The following is a 16,900-nucleotide window of genomic DNA, read 5'->3' on the forward strand; positions in this document are numbered from 1 at the left end:
TTTCAAGCTTTTGCGGCAGCAAGGAGGAAACGAAATTATATCAAAAAATTGAAGGATGAGAATGGTGATATTATGGAAGGTACGGCAGAATTAAACCCACATGCCCAAGGTTATTTTACTAACCTATTTGAGTCTGGAGTGCAGCAAACCAACTCTGAATTACTCCAAAGGGTGCATAGGAAGGTAACAGACCAGATGAATAGCATGCTCTTGGCTCCATTTTCCGTAGATGATGTACAAAAAGCAGTGTTTAATATAGGTGACCTCAAGGCCCCTGGCCCAGATGGTTTACATGCAATATTTTTTAAAAAGTACTGGCACATTCTTGGTGAGGAAATTACTGTGGCTGTTCTGAATGCGATAAATTCGAAGGAGATACCACCAGAATGGAATGATACATCCATTGTCTTAATCCCCAAGGTAGATTCTCCAAAATTAATAACTCAATATCGTCCTATTAGTTTATGCAATGTGCTATATAAGATCATATCGAAGATGTTGTCTTTTCGACTGAAGAATATTCTACCAGATATTATATCTCCCACTCAAAGCGCCTTTGTTCCTGGTAGAATGATTACTGATAATATCCTTGTTGCCTATGAATGTATTCATAAAATCAAAATACCGAGAATAGTTAGGCGGGCTTGTGTGCAGTAAAAATAGACATGCATAAAGCTTATGATAGAGTCGAATGGATTTTCTTGAAGAACGTGATGCATAAGTTGGGTTTTTATGACCAATGGATTGATCTTATAATGGCTTGCGTTAGCTCAGTCAGATACAGAGTGCGCTTCAATTCACAAGAGACTGACATGTTTACACCATCAAGGGGAATTCGACAAGGTGACCCATTATCACCTTATTTGTTCTTGATTTGTGCAGAAGGCCTGTCCATCATGTTGTAGTATGAAGAAGAAGTTGGTGGCATCGATGGGATAAGAGTGTGCAGGAATGCATCGTTAGTCTCACATCTTTTACTTGCTGACGATTCTCTGATTCTCATGAGAGCAGACATGTTAAATGCAACTTCCTTACAACATGTGTTGGATATCTATTGTGAAAATTCAGGACAATTGGTAAGTTTGGGTAAATCCAGTGTTTTCTTTAGCCCAAATACTAATGATCAAGCTAGAGATGAAATTTGTGAGAAGCTACACATCACCACTCAAGCACTTTCAGATAAATACTTGGGCCTGCCGGCTATGGTTGGAGCAGATAGAAGTGATTGTTTTAAGCACTTTTGTGAGAAGATTAAGAAACTATTGAAAGGTTGGATGGAAAAACAACTTTCTACAGGGGGAAGGAAGTCTTGTTAAAGGCTGTTGCTCAGGCCATACCTGTATTTGCTATGTCTGTTTTTTGTCTGCCGAAGGGAGTATGCAAAGATATCACATATGTGATTGCACAGTTTTGGTGGGGAGATGAGGAGGAGAGTAAAAAATTACATTGGTTTTCTTGGTGGAAGCTTTGTGTCTCGAAGTCTGATGGTGGAATGGGGTTCAGAGACCTTTATTCTTTCAACTTAGCACTCCTTGCCAAACAATGCTGGAGATTAATTATATACCCAAATTCTATTTGTGCTAGGATCCTTAAGGCGAAGTATTTCCCAAATATTGATATCCTCCAAGCCAGTCCAAAGAAGGGCTCTTCTTTTACATGGCAAAGCATTGTTGCGGGAATTGCTACTTTCAAACGTGGGTACATTTGGCGCATTGGTTCGGGGGAGAAAGTTAACGTATGGACTGATCCATGGGTCCCATCTAGTCCGGATAGGAGAATTTTGACTCCAAGAGGTAATACTGTGCTTACAATGGTGAATGATTTGATAAACCCTATTGATGGCCAATGGGATGAGGAGTTAATTAGAGATCTATTTTGGCCGGTGGATGCAGCGAGGATCCTGCAAATCCCAATTAACTATTAGGCTTTTGATGATTTCATTGCATGGAATCTTACTACCAATGGTGTTTTCTCTGTAAAAGCTACATATGAGGTAGAATGGTTGCACAAGTACAGGGGGCAAACTCAAGAGAATAACACGTCAAGTAGTACCTTGAAACCTGAAATTTGGAATCAACTTTGGAAGTTGCAAGTACCGAGGAAGATCTAGATATTTTGTTGGCGTGCATTACGTGGTATAGTTCCTCTGAAATCGATACTTGCTAATAAGCATATTCCTGTAAGTGGAGAGTGTCCAATATGTTGCCAAGGGCCAGAAGATATACGACATCTCCTATTTTGGTGTGTGTTGGCGAAGAACCTATGGACGAATCTAGGGCTGCTGGAGCGTGTAAACATTGCTCTACAGGTTGACAGGTCGGGGTCGGCGATATTGGAGTTTCTGTTGATAGAACAAGATTCGCCATTGGAACTTATGCCAAGCACAAACTGCAAAGAGGTCATTGCAGCAGGTTCTTGGTACATTTGGTGGTTACATCGACGACATACTCACCATGATTCTTGCCCGTCCCCTTTCCGATGGCCGAGCTCAGTACTGGCTATTGTTGCAAATTATCAAGGATCAATCCAGAAGGCAGTAAGTGGAAGGTGTAAGTGGATTATACCTGAACTAAACTTTACTAAGCTGAATGTTGACGCCTCATACCATTCTGACGAAGGTACGGGCGCAACAGGGGCTGTTTTGAGAGATGATAAGGGTCGCTTTATAGCAGCACAGTGCAGATTCATTCAGAATGTAGCGGACATGACGGCAGTAGAAGCAATGGCTATGCGTGACGGGCTAGCCTTCGCAAATGCTATGGGTTTCAGTAGGATTGAAGTGGAGTCTGATTCTCTTAATGTGGTGAATTATTGTCAAGGACAGGACCAATGGTGGGATACAGCAGTGGTGATCTTTGCGGAATGCATAGATTTGGCAACGTTAATAGGAAAGGTCACCTTCAACCATTGTTTTTGTGATGCAAATGTTGCAGCACATGAGCTAGCTAAGTTTAGTTTTTGTAATAAGCGCGATGATAGTTGGTCTAATGAGCCTCCTGGTTTCTTAATTAGCCAACTAGTAAACAATGTAATTGATTTTTAAGTTAATAAAGCTAGCCATGATGGCCTTTCCTAAAAAAAATCTCCCCAACCTGGAAGTGGGTGAGTACTTTTTCCCTCTCGTTAGGGTTTATCTTTCTCTCGTGGACGATCTGTCGCTGCTGTTGAGCTCGTGATTTTGCCTTCGTTCGTCGCCTGGGTTACTCCGATTAGGGCTGGTGGTCCTTGGACAGCCGCCCGGTCGTGATCATCTTCCCCCAGTGGTAGGAGGATCCAAGGCTCCTCTCAATACCTGATATGTTCTCAAGTCGGGACAGGGTTCAAAAGATGGCGACGGGTGACTCCTCTGGATCGATGTCGGTGTCGGGTGTGGAGAAGATGATGGCGGATTTGGATCTGCGTGAGAAGGATCCTAGTGGTGACCGTGGACGCCGAGGTGGACGACGTGGGGCACGCTCTGGAGGGCGTGGTAGGGCTATGGCTAAAGTTTTTGTTGATCTGCATGAACCTACGGAAAAGACAGAATACTCAGCAACAAGTCCCAGGATGATGTTGATGCATTTATGGATGAAGCAGACCCAAATAGAAAGCGACCACTGGTACGCGTCGGTGCTATACAAATGGTTTTTAACCCCTTTCCAAGACAACATTTAGAACCGTCGCCAAGTGAGTGTGGGCAATAGGGGGGGTCCTTCCCACACGACCCATAAACCATCGGGGATAGGGAGCCAAGATGCATATACAGTACTCCTACTCGTTTGTGCTCGCATTGCCATCACAGTCGGTATTCTATGGTGCTACATTTACGATGTGCGACCCATCACAAACAGTTCACTATTATAGAACGTGTATGATAAGCATACAATCACACACATTCGCTTGTCCCAAACCATATGTGATAACTAATTAAGAAGATTAGCTAATCGTCATACGAGTGTCGGATAGGATTAGTAAATGTCGGACCGTCGTAACATTGTCGTACACGATAAATATCGCACACGCTATTCTGTGGTGCAACGTTTACGATGCATACTTCATCAGAAACAGTTCATGGTTGCGAATCATGTATGATAAGGCAACTATCACACACATTTAGTTTGCCCGCACCGTTTGTGATATTGTCTGGCATCGCACACACTTTGCAAACAGCAACTGTGTGGATGCTTGCACACATTTCCTCTCTGTGAATCGTCTCGTATTATGGCGTATATCGCAAACGTTTGTGTTTTACCAACCGTGTGTGCCGTAATGACCTAGAGAGCGCAATTTCACCGTAATTTAATTGCTGATATTTCAAATTGTACCGGATTTAAATTTGAATTTGAATGTATGCTATAGCTTTATTCATATTCATCAGGTTCAAACAACCAATGCATTATTCGATTCATAGGTACATATGTTCAAGAATTACATAAGAACCAAATAAAGAATGATGAACCACAGTTGTATACTTGTACTATTAAAGATGGTAAAGAAAGAGGCGAAATACATTCTGGTTGCTAAATAAGGTGAAGTGGAATGCCCATATTGTGCCCTCATCCATGCAGAAGGAACACACGACTCTAGTCCAACCCCTTGTGATGGTTGACCGCCCATCCTTCACGGTCTTCATGAAAACATCTAGATAATCATCGTGTTCTGGTAGAAATACTTTAACCTTTGCATGCCCACCAATCATGCAGTTTGAAAGGTAATCTTGAGTAAACTGCTTTGGCAACCACTGCAAAGGAAAAAGATTCAGACATTGTCATCTAACACAACTCATTATGGACAGTAAAAAGAAGGCTGCAGAGTTCTTACTTACCATCCTGCAGTTCGTTGTTGTCTTGGATAAGTGTAAACAAATAGTTTAATTGTCATCTTTGGACCCATTTTACTAACAATCTTTATCAGCTTCCTCACTTGATGTTGGTTCATCGATATCTCATTGCCCCATGCGCAGAAAGGGTCGAAGCGCGAATCTTTACCAATGACATATGTACCTAAAAGCACCAAGTTAATATTAGAAGCTAAACAACAATTGCACAATGATGTAGTACAACACTCTTTTATAATATCTTATAACATCCAATATACTCACATATTAGATGAATTAACATCTTATATTATGGGCCAGAAGGAGTTTATTGGATTCTTACAAATTATCGGCTGATTAACTGTTGTTGTATCCATGGGTTACAGTTAGTTTAAGCTAGTTCGGGCTCAAATAGCCCTAAAGTATATCTAAACATGAGGGCTAGTTTGAGCTAATTGCATCTATAACCCACCCAAAAAACTATCCAACCCAAGAGGTGCTAATTGGAGCTAGTTCTCCTAGTGCATTTATTATCAATCTAGCCATGCCATCCAAACAACTTTTTGGATGGAGTTAGTTCAGGGTTAGACATGAGCTATAAACTAACTCTAACCTCCAGCTAAGTTGAGTATCCAAACATGACTGTGTTGTTGTTGTTGTTGCTGATGCTCTTCTACGTATATCTAGACATCATCAGAACATTAATGTAACACTCTTCCTTGTTGCTATGTAGCCTAGGATTGCATATTTAGACATTAAGTACAGTGCATGTTGCTACATAGCCTCAGATATATTACATATGGCCCTAGTTAACCTAACGATAAATGGGCAGATATATTCAGTTAAAAGTCTGATTCACCGATTAGTCCCTTATCAGCCGCTGACCTATATGGTACCAGCTACCGATATCCTGAACAGTGAGCATGTATAAGCCATGGGATGAAACTAACCTCCATGAAAAACAACAGTCATTCCCAAAATTGTCCTGTGTAGGTACATCGAGAAGCATGTTAAGCACTACATGCTAAACATCAACCAAAATTATCCATGACAGACAAAATAATCTCCAAAAGATAGCTTCAGTGTGCAGGTTTAAACATGCTAGTAAAGCAAAACAAGTGAAAAGGTGTGTTAACTGCAGCGGGACTAACATTTAACAACAAGCAAACATAGTCATTCAAACTGGTATTGTGCCAGTCTAATTACACTGGTTATTGTTAAATAAAAATGGAAAGGCGTGTTAACTACAAGATGCAGCAACCAAATGTAGTCATTCATAGTGGTATTGTTGAAACTGGTACTGATGAAATTGAACTGCACAATTCATACTTGCACATATAGAACAACACGCTGTGAATAACTGGAATAAACAAGGCACACTATGAACAACCAAAGATAGCATTTGAAATTGGACATATGCTAACTACAAACAACCGAACAATCAAAAAACTATAAAAGAGGCATATGCTAGCTATAACAAGCTTAACAGCAAGCAAATATATGCATTCCTATCGGTATGTTTAAAACTGGATTGATGAAATGTACTGCACAGTAAATAATTGCACATATAGAGCATCACATTGTGAACAACTGAAATAAACAAGGCATACTGCAAACAACCAGATATAGCAATTAAAACTGGACATATTGTCACTACACTACAAAAGGGACTCGACAAAACAAATCATGGGTTTCCCCTTGTGAAGAGGCACGGCAAAACAAATCATGGGTTTCCTCACTTGTCACAGATGGGCTCCTTCCCGTTGGAAGAGCACGGACCCTAGATGCGCTCCATGTTTTCGCAGATGGGCTCCTTCCCCTTGGAAGAGCATAGCTGTAGGGTGCCCTCCCTGATGTCGCAGACGGACACTTTCCCCTTGGAAGAGCAGATGGGCTCTTTCCCCTTGGAAGAGCCGGAGAGGGTGCCCTCCTCGTGGTCGTTGTCGATGGGGTCTGACTTGGAAGTTGTGGATCCCAAGCCAGCATTGCGGAACATGTCATATCAAAAGGGGCTCGATGGCAATGTAGGATGGCAAATTGTTGACAGTGAGCCAGAGGAGATCAGCGACGGGGCCACGGATGAGATTGATGGCGGTTGAACCCGAGGGGTTGGGGGTGGGCCACTTAACCTGTGACATAGCCCACCTCAGGCCGTCGCTGTCGATGACCTCTATGTCGTAGCTGGCGGCCGAGACATGCCCGCATACTCTAGCCCGCTGATTGAGTGCCTGCCACCAGTAATGGTCGTCAGCTTCCTCGGCGACGCAGGCGAAGAGACCGCGATACACCTCTTTTGGGCCAGTTGAGGGAGTCCTGGACTAAGGGGTCCTCGGGCGTCCGGCCTGTTAGCCATGGGCCGGACTGATGGGTTGTGAAGATACGAAGACCGAAGACTGCACCCGTGTCCGGATGGGGCTCTCCTTGGTGTAGAGGGCAAGCTTGGCAATCAAATATGTAGATTCCTTTCTTTGTAACCAACCTTATGTAACCCTAGATCCTCCTGGTGTTTATATAAACTAGAGGGCTTAGTCCGGAGAGGGACAGATACTCATTATCATAGTCATACAGGCTAGACTTCTAGGGTTTAGCCGTTACGATCTCGTGGTAGATCAACTCTTGTAATACTCATATTCATCAATATCAATCAAGCAGGACATAGGGTAGTACCTCCATAGAGAGGGCCCGAACCTGGGTAAACATCATGTCCCCTGTCTCCTGTTACCATCGGCCTTAGACGCACAGTTCGGGACCCCCTACCCGAGATTCGTCAGTTTTGACACCGACATTGGTGCTTTCATTGAGAGTTCCACTGTGTAGTCGACGAAAGGTTCGATGGCCCCTTCAATCATTGATAGTGACACTGTCCAAGGAGAAACCTTCCTCCTCGGACAGATCTTCGTGTTCGGTGGCTTCGCACTGCGGGCCAACTCGTTTGGCCACCTGGAGCAGATCGATAGCTACGCCCCTGGCCATCAGGTTAGATTTGGGAGTTTGAACTACGTTGCGGACATCCATGTAGATTTGATCTTTGCCGTATTCGAGACCGCTCCCGGTCACCTTGACGAACATGACCTAAATCTGTCATCAGACCGCAGCTAGGAGATAGCTCCTGTGACCACTCCGGCCTTAGATCCAGAGCACACTGCGGCATCCAAGGATTGGAGGTTCAACCCCACCACGGAGGCCACAGATTCCCTGGTGTTGGAGCCCCACATGGACTTAAACTCACACAATATTTTTGTCACCGGAACCCCAGACTCGTCTCCAGGTGGATGTTCCGAATCATGCGAGTCCACGGATGCCGAACTTGATCGTTTATCGATCTTCGAGTTCAGCGCCGCAGACATCTTCCAACACTCACCCTTGGGCGATGTGCTAAGCTCATTAAATAACCTGTCCTTGGAGGGGGACTCACAGCCGAACTATATCCGGTTCGAACTAGAAGCTTATGACAGGGAATTTCGCTCCCCACCCGCCACCCACTTTATAGCCACTGTCGAAGACTTAACCGACATGCTCGATTATGGCTCCGATGACATCGACGGTATGGACGACGATGCCGGAGAAGAAGAGGCCCAGGACCCGCCGTTCACCGAACACTGGACGACCACTTCCTCGTACGATGTGTACATGGTGGATGCACCAAAGGAGAATAGTGGCGATGACAAAGAAGACCCAATTGAGGATAAACATCCTGAGATACAATCGAAACGCCGATGTCAGCGGCGCCGCTCTAAGTCACGCCGCAGTAAAGATAGCAACACCGGCACATGAGAAGATAACACTCCGGAAGGTGCCGAAGACAACGAAGACGCCATTGACGCAGCTACCTAACGGGATGAACGGGAAGATGGGCAGGTTAGCCTTGGTAGACAGGCCATGCACGAGGACTCGGAGGACATTAGTTATCTTCCGCTCTCTGAGGATGAGGCGAGCCTCGGCATCGGAAATTTCATCGTGCCTGACGAACCTCTTGAGCAGGAGCGCTTCAAGCACCAGCTAATAGCCACTGCAAGGAGCCTGAAAAAGAAGCAGCAGTAGCTTCAAGCTGACCAAGATCTGCTCAACGATAAATGGACCGACGTCCTAGCAACCGAAGAATACGACCTCAAGTGCCCGACCAAAAGCTACCCGAAGCGCAAATTACTACCTCAGTTCAACGACGAGGAGCCGGAACACATACCACCATCGTGGAATGCAGTTGACCGACCACCACGTGGACGGGGCAAAGCGGCAACTCAAGTTGAACACCAGCCCGCCCGCCTCATCACAAAGGCAGAGGTAAATCAGCTCACGGTCATACATATGACCTTCGACATGACCTGAACAATAAAGCAGGATATACCCGATCGATTTAGGGATCGCGAGGACGTTCCTTGACACGTAATGATGGCTACCTATTTGAACATGACAAACCTAGTCACACCCGAGCCGACAACCGCAAACGAACTCCATCGGAGCTACATCGTGATGCGGCCCGATATAGAGGCGCCGCACACCCTCTCTGCTTCACTGATGAAGTAATGGACCATGAATTCCCCAAAGGGTTTAAATCTGTGAATATCGAATCATATGATGGGACAACTGATCATGCGGTATGGATCGAGGATTTTATCCTCCACATCCACATGGCCTGGGGAGATGACCTCCACGTTATCAAGTACCTCCCGCTCAAGCTTAAAGGACCAGCTCGGCCCTGGTTAAATAACATGCCTGAAAATTCTATTGGCAGCTAGGAGGGCTTGGAAGAGGCCTTCCTCGACAACTTCCAAGGTACATATGTCCGTCCACCAGACGCCATTGACTTAAGCCACATAGTTCAACAGCCCGAAGAGTCAGCCAGAAAATTCTGGACTAGGTTCCTAACTAAAAAGAACCAGATCGTCGACTGTCCGGATGCCGAAGCCCTAGCGGCCTTTAAACATAGCATCCGTGACGAATGGCTTGCCCGCCATCTCGGCCAAGAAAAGCCCAAATATATGGCAGCCCTCACGACACCCATGACCCGCTTTTGCGCGGGTGAGGACAGTTGGTTGGCTCGTAGCAAAAACACAGCCAGTGAGGCAGGCCCCTCCGAGGTCAAAAACAACAACGACAAGCTCCGACGTAACAGACACAAGCACCGAAGCACTGGTGATAACACCGATGATACTACAGTTAATGCCGGATTCAGCAGGTCCAAGTCCGGTCAGCAGAAGAAGCCATATAAAAGAAACAGTCAGGGACCATCCAGCTTGGACCGCATACTCGATCGTCCGTGCTAGATACATGGCACCCCAGACAAACCAGCCAATCATACCAACAGGGATTGTTGGGTCTTCAAACAGGCTGGCAAGATAAACGCCGAGAACAAGGAAAAGGGATCGCAAAGTGAGGACGATGACGCAGAGCCCCGGCAACCGAACTCAGGGGGGCAGAAGAAGTTCCCCTCTCAAGTCAAAATGGTGAACATGATATATGCTACACTCATCCCCAAAAGAGAGTGCAAGCGCACACTAAGGGACGTTTATGCGATAAAGCCAGTCGCCCCAAAATTCAACCCATGGTCATCATGCCCGATCACTTTTGATCATCAGGATCATCTGACCAGCATCCGGCATGGCGGATCAGCCGCACTAGTCCTAGAACCAATAATTGATGGGTTCCACCTGACGCGAGTCCTGATGGACGGTGGCAGCAGCCCCAACTTGCTCTATCAGGATACAATGTGCAAAATGGGCATTCATCCATCACGGATCAAACCCACAAAGACTACCTTCAAAGGAGTCATACCAGGCATAGAGGCCCGCTGCACAGGCTCAATCACACTAGGGATTGTGTTCGGATCTCCGGACAACTTCCGAAGCGAGGAGTTAATCTTCGATATCGCCCCCTTTCGCAGCGGCTATCATGCGCTGCTCGGACGAACCGCATTCGCCCGATTTAACGCAGTGCCACACTATGCTTATCTCAAGCTCAAGATGCCCGGCCCACGTGGTGTCATAACAGTCAATGGAAATACGGAACGCTCCCTCCGTACAGAGGAGAACACAGTTGCCTTAGCAACAGAAGTACAGAGCGGCCTTCTCAAGCAGAACCTTCATTCGGCTGCCGAGCCCATGGACACCGTCAAGAGGATCTGAACTACCCTGCAGCAGGACAGCTCGGCTCGTCAGGAGCTCGGCTAGCAATCCGGCCTCCGTCTTAGTCCCGATCAAGTGGTGGCATTCACATCGCGCGTACATAACTACGCACTCAAAATTCCATGGGCATCAACGGAGGCATAGCTAGCTTGTGATCCACAGTACGGCTTAACCGACACCGAATACACACATACTTTCACTTTTATTCGTTTCCTTTTCAGGTTTCAATCCCGCAGGCCCCATCTGATGGCCTGATCATCGATACTCTTGAAGGACAAACACACCAAGGCGACAAGAAGCATAGGCATATGGGGGACTTCTCTAGGTGGTTTCGTTAACGATCACTTTACCTGTTTTTCAGGACCCACGTGCAGCTCTCCCTTGGTTAAGGCATAGTAACTAGCCTCCTGCTTATTGCATTACTTGTATAAACGTGCGTTAATGCACCAATGAAATTATAATAAGAACAGTTTGCGGCTCAAATTTTACGGCCCTAGCTTATCACTTGTTCTTCTTTTTTTTTCCTGTTTTGTCTTTTCTGGTAACTTTATCAGGCAGCACCCATACACTTCAGTACATTTGATGTTTGCCAGGGGCTTCATAGCACCCCATACTACGGCAACAAAAGTCCAAACACTTTTTATAAGTATAGTTCGGCACCTTGAATTTAGCATTATATGCATTGGCTCTGAATCATGTCTTTGGTCAATAGTTGGGTTGCTCGGCTCCTGTGCTTGCTACCTTACGTTCCACTATATCGGCTAAGGTAGTAAAGGGAGAACTACTGCGATTGTGCCTTGGTTTATCCAAAGGAGCACCTCAGTAGAGAAAGCCGAAAACTGACTATCATGATGCGGCGAGAGCCGGTCAGTTGTTCGGAGGTTCCAAATCGTTGGAGATTTCTTCCGCATTACGCGAAGGATTGGTACTTCCCGATCAGACACTTATAACACTCTAGTTCGGATACTAGGGGCTGCGCCCATGTTTTTATTGTCGAACTCCTATGGCTAAGTGAGGGCGTTACAGCCGCATAGTCTGGTTGCCTGGTTCATTGCGCTAAACAACTCCTTCAAGGACCATCTAATTGGATCAAGATTGTTTAGATTCCATCCCGAACACCCCCGTACTACCTACGTGGGGGCAGAAGCCGACGACTGGTTAACCCTCAGATTTCATACAACACGGCCGCACAGGAAGTAAAAATTTTAAAACATAACAAGCATTATATTGCACAATCACTTTGTTTTATCATACAAGGTAGAGAGAGCTCGAATACATTCATTCAAAGATAGCGTCTTTCGCACAATGATCTACAACAATGCGGGACCCCTCCAAGACATCGCCAAAGTATCGCTCGGGTGTGCGGTGCTCCTTGCCCTCAGACGGCCCCCCGGTCGCCAACTTGACGGCGTCCATCTTCGCCCACCATACCTTGACATAGGAGAAGGCCAGAAGCGCGCCTTCAATGCAGATGGATCACTTGATGATGTCCAGCCAAGGACAAGCATGAACCAGCCTCTTCACGAGGTCGAAATAACTGCTGGGTATAGCTTCGGCTGGCCACAGCCGGATTGTCAAATCCTTCATGGCCAGCTCGGCCACCCTGTGCAGCTCGACGAGCTGTTTTAGCTAATCGCTGAAGGGCACCAGATGTTCTGGTGCAAGATATTGCGACCAGAACAGCTTCTCCGTGGAGCCCCCTTCTTCGGCTCGGAAGAACTCCACGACGTCGGTCACACTGCGTGGCAGATCAACAAAAGCCCCTGGAGAACTCCGAATCCGGGTCAGTAAAAGATATTTCCTCTTCACATTCTTGCTTTGCATATTGAATGCCTTACCCACCATGATCTTCTTGGCCTCCTGGATCTCCTGGAGGGTGCCCTGGACTTCACTCCGGGCCGTCTCCGCACTCTTACGAGCCTTGGCGAGTTCGGCCTCTTGAGCCGACGCATTGTGCTTCAAGGTCTCACACTTCCTCATCGCGTCCTGGAGCTCCTGTTGGATTTCATTGACCCGGGCCTTGAGCCTCTTACGGGCGGCCTGCTCCTTGACAACCTTCCCCCCGGCTTCGACCAGGGCCTCTCTCAGGGCCTTGACCTCGGTCGTCGCTTCTGTACATATCATGGCACTTCGGTTAAATGCATGTCATTTTACCTTTTGCAAATACATAACGGGTTATCACATACCTTATTTTTCTTGGAGCTGCCTCCTCACCTGGCCGAGCTCCTCCTCGGTCTGCTCTAGTCTCCGCTTCAATTCGGAGACCTCGGCAGTATGTGGGGCGGTGGCCAACAACGACGCCTGCGTATTCATTTCAGACAATTTAGTTAGTTTCCGACAATGAAGGATTGATCCTCTGTCCGACTTTTCTTTTCGAACACCGGACAGTGTCTCAGGGGCTACTGTCTATATTGGGATTTTCTCTTTTTGCGTCGCTTACCTCAAAACCTGACAGCAGGCTGCTGCAGGCTTCGGTTAGTCCGCTCTTGGCAGACTGAACCCTTTCAATCACCGCGCCCATAAGAACACGGTGCTCATCCACAATGGAAGCGCCTCGCAGCGCTTCCAGCAGATTATCTAGCACCCTTGGTTGGACAGGGGTCACCGGTGGAACAGGCATACCCCCTTCCTTCGAAGGAGGTTGCGTGCCTGAGTCCAGAGCCGTATCGGTCTCCGGAGTCGAGTCCGGTTGAGGGCCAAACTGAATACAGCCCTCACCCCCAGTCTCCATGGGGATTGGCTCCCCTTGGTGTTCGGCGACGAAGGCTTCGCCTTCTGGCGCCTCCAGGGCCTCTCCCCGACCTAGGAAGGCCCATTGGGAGAGCACTTCATTGTCTCCCTTGGCCCTGGGAGAGTAAGCGGCCGGCGATGTCTCGCTGGCCATCTCCTTTGAGTCCAACGAGTCCTCTGATGAGGATCGCTGGGAGCTGTCGCGGGCCGGACTACAGTAACATGATTAAACCATGTAAATATCATAAAGTGGAAGGGCCGAATACATGGGCATGTACGAGTTCTTAGTACTCACGATGCGGCCAGGGGCTTGTTCCGGGGCGTCGCTCCGGACTGCTATCGACGTCCCATGCGGAGCTGCCCGCGAGAGGGCCTTTCCCCCTTTTGGGCGCCTCCGCCTCCAGATTCATGGAGGCCGCCCTCTTCTTTCTCCCCCCATTAGGGGGAGAATCGCTCTCCTCCTCCTCGTCGTCTTCGGCGGCAGAGGAATGGGTCTTGTCTTCGGACATTATGTCCGAAGTGACCTTGCGTCGGGGGCCACTCCGGACCCCCTTGGCCTTCCCCATGGCCTTCTTCTCTGGCGCCTTGTAGGGCGCCGGCACCAGCATCTTCGCTAGATGCGGGATGATTGGTTCTTCAGGCAGCGGAGCCGGACGTTGGATCCGCTTTTCCCTCTTCATCCATTCCTGGAGAAGCAATGATGATAAAAGTTCAGGCACCCTCCTTGAAATAAATAGATAGAGGATGTGTTAAAAACTTACCTCGCTGGCGGGGTGGTTAATGTCGTGCCGGCGGTCCGAATCTGTGGCCGGTGGTGTCTCGTTGTCCTTGAAGAGCAACCTCCAGACATCTTCGTGAGTGGTCTCGAAGAGCCTCTTCAGGGTATGATGCTTTTTCAGATTGAACTCCCATAAAGGGAGACTTCGACTTTGGCACAGAAGAATCCGGCGAACTAGAATCACCTGGATTACATCGATGAGCTTGATGTCTTTGTCCACCATGCTTTGGACGCGCGTTTGCAGCGCTATCAGCTCGTCTGATGAAGACCAATTCGGGCTCTTCTCGACCCAGGAGGAGCCGCATTGGAGCGCCAGAGTTGAATTCGGCAGCTACGGCCCAACTGGCATCGCGGGGCTCTATGATGTAGAACCACTGCTTCTGCCATTCCTTGACAGTATCCACGAAAGTACCTTTCGGCCAGGAGACATTGGTCAGCTTACTCACCATGGCGCCTCCGCACTCCGCGTGCTGGCCATCCACCACCTTTGGCTTCACATCGAAGACCTTGAGCCACAACCTGAAGTGGGGTTGAATGCGGAGGAAGGCCTCACACACGACGATGAATGCCGAAATGTTGAGGAAGGAGTTCGGGGATAGATCATGGAAGTTTATCCCGTAATAGTACATCAGCCCGCGGACGAAAGGGTGGAGTGGAAACCCTAGCCCGCGGAGGAAATGAGGGATGAATACCACCCTCTCATTGGGCTTCGGTGTGGGGACGACTTGCCCCTGGGCTAGAAGACGGTGGGCGATTTCCTTCGCCAGATACCCGGCTGCCCGAAGCTCAGTAATGTCCTCCTCCTTGACGGAGGAGACCATCCACTTACCTTGACCTTCGGATCTAGACATGGTTGAGTGCTAGCTTGAGTGGGAAGAAGATGGGAACTTGGGCGCTATACCCATCACAATCCTTATCTCCCACATTACATTATTTGCCATTTGCCTCTCGTTTTCCTCTCCCCCACTTCACTCTTGCCTTTTATTCGCCCTATCTCTCTCTTTCCTCCCTCTCTTTCTCTATTTGCCTCCTTTTGCCCGCTTGATTTTTGTTTGCTTGTGTGTTGGATTGCTTGCTTGTCACGATGGCTCTACCTAGATTTGGTGATCTTCACCTTAAAAGGTTAGAAGAGATTGAAAGCAATGTCAGGAGTTTTATGGTTTTGCAATTTGAGCATAATAATTTCTTCAGAAACGAGCTTAAGGAACAGAAAAGTTTTATGAGTTTTATGAATAAAGAGCTCGATGATATGTCTAAATAATTTGATGGTTTAAGATCCCAAATTGCTCGTCTTGAGAAATTGACTGCTGAAATTTCGGATAAGCAAGCTACCTTAGTTAATAGGATGGCCGCTAAACCGGATTTTTATGAAAATAAAGATGAAGATCTAAAAGTTATTGATGTGTCCCCTATTAAATCTTTGTTTTGAAATATGAATCTTAATAATGATGGGACTGAGCATGATCCACCTTTACCTAGAAGGCGTTCCAAAAATTAGGAGTTTTTAGATCTTGATGCTAAATTTGATGAAAGTGGGATCGAAGAAATTAAAACCCTAGATGTTGCTAAATCCACTATTTTGGATTTCAAGGAATTTAATTATGAAAATTTCTCTTTGATTGATTGTATTTCCTTGTTGCAATCCGTGCTAAATTCTCCTCATGCTTATAGTCAAAATAAAACGTTTACTAAACATATCGTTGATGCCTTGATGCAATCTTATGAAGAAAAACTTGAATTGGAAGTTTCTATCCCTAGAAAACTTTATGGTGAGTGGGAACCAACTATTAAAATTAAGATTAAATATCATGAGTTCTATGCTTTATGTGATTTGGGTGCTAGTGTTTCCATGATTCCAAAGACTTTGTGTGATTTGTTAGGTTTCCGTGATTTTGATGATTGCTCTTTAAACTTGCACCTTGAGGATTCCACTATTAAGAAACCTATGGTAAGAATTAATGATGTTCTTATTGTTTCAAATAGGAATTATGTGCCCATAGATTTTATCGTTCTTGACATAGACTGCAATCCTTCATGTCCTATTATTCTTGGTAGACCTTTCCTTAGAACGATTGGTGCAATTATTGATATGAAGGAAGGAAATATTAGATTCCAATTTCTGTTAAGGAAAGACATGGAACACTTTCTTAGAAAGAAAATTAAATTAACTTATGAATCTATTATGAGAGACACTTATGGATTGCCTACCAAAGATGGCAATACCTAGATCTGTCCTTGCTTTTTATGCCTAGCTAGGGGCGTTAAACGATAGCGCTTGTTGGGAGGCAACCCAATTTTGTTTTTATTCCTTGATTTTTTTCTCCTGTTTAGTAATAAATAATTTATCTAGCCTCTTTTTAGGTTGTGTTTTTTGTGTTTAATTAGTGTTTGTGCCAAGTAGAACCGTTGGGAAGACTTGGGGAAAATCTTGATATCTTGCTGTAAAAAACAGAAACTTTAGCGCTCACGAGAATT

The sequence above is a fragment of the Triticum urartu genome, chromosome 7A (genome assembly GCF_056163025.1).
Source record: "Triticum urartu cultivar PI428250 chromosome 7A, HENAU_Tu73, whole genome shotgun sequence".
Classification (NCBI taxonomy): Eukaryota; Viridiplantae; Streptophyta; class Magnoliopsida; order Poales; family Poaceae; genus Triticum; species Triticum urartu.